The sequence below is a fragment of the Rhagoletis zephyria genome, unplaced genomic scaffold, assembly GCF_001687245.7.
Source record: "Rhagoletis zephyria isolate East Lansing unplaced genomic scaffold, Rhagoletis_zephyria_1.1 Rzeph_scaffold_17492, whole genome shotgun sequence".
In the NCBI taxonomy this organism is placed as follows: domain Eukaryota; kingdom Metazoa; phylum Arthropoda; class Insecta; order Diptera; family Tephritidae; genus Rhagoletis; species Rhagoletis zephyria.
Genome location: NW_016174553.1, coordinates 7,221 through 10,831, shown reverse-complemented (window position 1 = coordinate 10,831; position 3,611 = coordinate 7,221).

Here is a 3,611-nt window from a genome sequence, read left to right as displayed (position 1 = left end):
GTTTCCACTTTCGTTTCTGTGGTAATCGTGTTTTTTGCTGGGCACGTGTCGCGTAGAAAGTCACGTGCTTTTCCCATCCCTAGTTCGAACCCATGACCAACAAGTTGGCGGTCGCACTCGCATCCATTCGATTACAGTACCCGTTGAGAAAACATGGAGAAAATACATACATATGACCTCAATTCATTGTTTATTTTTTAATATTTTTATAAATAAAACAGGGACCGAAAATAATAGTTATTTTCAAAATTCCTATTCAAAAAGTCAGTCGGAAAGAATTGGTTTATTTAACATTTGTATATAGCAATGTGATGCTTGTTAGCCAAGGAATGTTAATCCTATATGATTTAGTTTTTTTTCACTTTTTTCAAAAAAGTTAGCAATTAACCGTTATCTTTGACTGTTATTTTTTCAGTCAAAAGTAAAAGTTAAAACTTGACTTATATTTTTTCGGTCAAATATGAAAGTTAAATCTTGACTTTTATTTTTTTGGTCAATCATAAAAGTTAAATCTGTCTTTTATGGTTTCGGTCAAAATAGCAATTTACATATTCAAAATACAATATGTTTTAATAAAAAATGCACATCCTTTCAATTGCAGTTTTCTATCTTCTGTAAATTTATTGATTTTCTTTAATTTAAGCTTTAAGTTATTCACCTCTTTACAGGAATAATTCGGAATTCAATTTAACAATTAATATAGCTGCCAAGTTCTGCTCCGACAAATTGTATCACAAATCGCTAAGAATAAGCTTAGTACTGAGAACGCGTGTTCTACACTGACCTTTGTCGCTGGCATTTGATGCCAGATACATGCCAGATCTCTTAGTCGGAAATATATATATTTTTTTTGCTCTCCCAATAATCCATAGGGTCCATATCAACATCAATGCGCTTCTCCTTATAGGTGCCTATTTCCATAAATGATTTTCGAACGTAATCTTCGGAAAAAGTAAAAGTGAAGTTTAAACTTTTATTTTTGACCGAAAAAATAAAAGTCGATTTGTAACTTTTATTTTTGACTGAAAATATATCGGTGAAAAAACAACGATTATTTTTTTGAAAAAAAAGCATAACCGTTACGGTCCCTGAAATAAAATCAAGAATAATTTTCATATAAAATCATTAAGGAAACTCTATGGCATTTTCTTGGTTTTACGCCTGTTTTTACTACAGAGACAATCTTTTCATTTATATTTGTCGGTCATATTTTTCTCTGTGTAACTGCAAACACATATGAACGACTATACTTCATTGCACTGCCCATTGCAATCACCTAAACGTAATCTTAATTTACCTATCTTAGCAAAGACATTCGCTTTTGAAGGGCTAACTGTACGAGGACTTCAAAATGCGTACTTACTAGGGATGCCAAAATATCAGGAAAATTGGGATCCCGGAATTTCCGGATATTTTTTAGGTAATCCCGCGGGATAAATCCCGCGATCCAAATTGAGTCATCAATTTTATGAATATGAGTAAAAATTCAATATCTGAAAGCATTTAAGCATACCATTAAATAAAACTATTTAAAATTTACGATAAACTGATTGTAAAACTCATATATCGCTAGCTTAGAGTGAAAAGTTGCTAACTTCACTTTTAATGAAAAATCATATTTTGATATAGAAGGCTAGATAATTTATGTTTTTTCGTTTATATTCAATGAATGGGAAATTTGCTAAGGCCAAAAAAAGCTCCGAAAATTCGATGAGGCCAAAAAAGTTCGAAATCTTTTGATAAATATCGAATCCCTCCGATTCGTATGGAGTTTTGCTTTGCTTTAAACAGGCAAATTGTTGTATTCAAAGTTTTGCGAAGTACTTGAAGAAAATGGCTATACGAAGTTTTTTCCTCTCCTGTACAATTTTTAAATTGGGACTTAGGAACTTTGCACTCTACGCTACCGATATTTATTTATGCAATCAGACAAATTTTAAAGTAAAACATTTTTTTAATTGTATTTAAAAAACCATGTGATTGAGGAACGTATACGTCACAAATAATAATGTAAATACCAGGTACTTTTGAAAGTGACGATTAATAAAAAAAACATAAAACAAAAATATACAAAAACAATTTCTCTAAACATGTTTATTCTACTCTATAAAGAAATGGCGAATGGAGAATTTTTTGCCATTTTTTTCGCAATTTACTAGAAATTTTGAGGGTGTACGAGTCAAACGGATCTCAGAATCGGATCGAAATACATGTTGGTAGTTGGGTCTGGTTAAAAACACACACCCCTTTTTTGCCGGTGTTGTGATTATTGCACTTAAAATGTTTTCGTAAGAGCAGCAAAGCATTCAAAGCAGAGTCTTCTAAGCTTGACCTGCAGTTTTTACATACAAAAGCTTCTGATGAAAAACATATTTCGGCATCAACACTTTTAGGCTGAACTGTCAAAAGGTAGACATAATCCATTTGAAGATAATGACCCCTATCTCCTCCATTACAAAATATTTGAACTTCTTTTACCAGCACGTCGGTCAAATTATAGGTTTTCGATTTGAGGAAGTTTTGAGTAGATTGATCTAAAAAATTGTCTAACTTTTCCTTAAAACTCTCTGTTTCGTTTACATTAGCGACGCTATGAGTAAATTCATTGAAATCTTCTTCAAAAAAGGCTCAGACTGCAATTTAAAAACACAGTTTCAAGATTTTTGTTAATTGCAGTCAAAACGGCATTTTACAAAAATCATACTTCAAAATTCATAAACAAATTCTTACTATCAATTCGATATTTAAAAAAATTCGGGATCCCGGAATTTCCGGGACGTCAAAAACACCGGGATCCCCGGGTTTGGCATCCATAGTACTTAATGAAACAACTCAGGTTTATCTTTCTGGAAGTTTGTATTAAATGTATGGTTTGCGTGGCTTTATTCCGATTTACGTCAATTTACATTTTAACCTACCTTGAGTGTAGGCTACCCTGTTTCGTTGAGATTTCGAATATGTTTTTTTTTACATAGCACTATGGTCCCAATTCCGTTTTTTTTGGCATAAAGTCAAGAAACTTGTTGATAGATTTTTACAAAAAAAAGTACGTATTCTTAACAGAAACGCGTCAGGGAACTCATATTAAAAAATTTAAAAGTGTTGGGGGCAAGACTGTACCTAATATAAGCTGTCAAAGTGGACGTATTGAAATTGTTTCTTTTAACAATAACTGTTGTGTGGAAAATCTGTAAACAAAAACAAGTGTAAATTTAAAGCGTTGTGAATTAGTAAAAAAAAATAAAATGCAAAACTTTAGCCAAGGTATCTAAATTATGACTTAATTAAAAAAAATGTGAACAGTGATGTAGTACTTGGGGAATATAGCATTTTGTGTGAACGTATATTCTGTGTAAAAATTGAAAACTTTTCGGTGTTTGGTAGGAAAAAAATAATGTGGATTGTTCCGGATTGCTCTTAAATTCAATATGAAGTGAAAGCTAATTATATATATTTCATTTTAGTTTGCGTCATTTTTGCCCATTTTTGCTCAAATTAAAAATATTTCATATTTTTTAGAAACATTCGTATTTCAACACGAGGAATTGCTCAACATTTGGGAAGAATGCGGCCGCAAAAGCGACGTTGTTTTCGAATGGGTGATTAAAAAG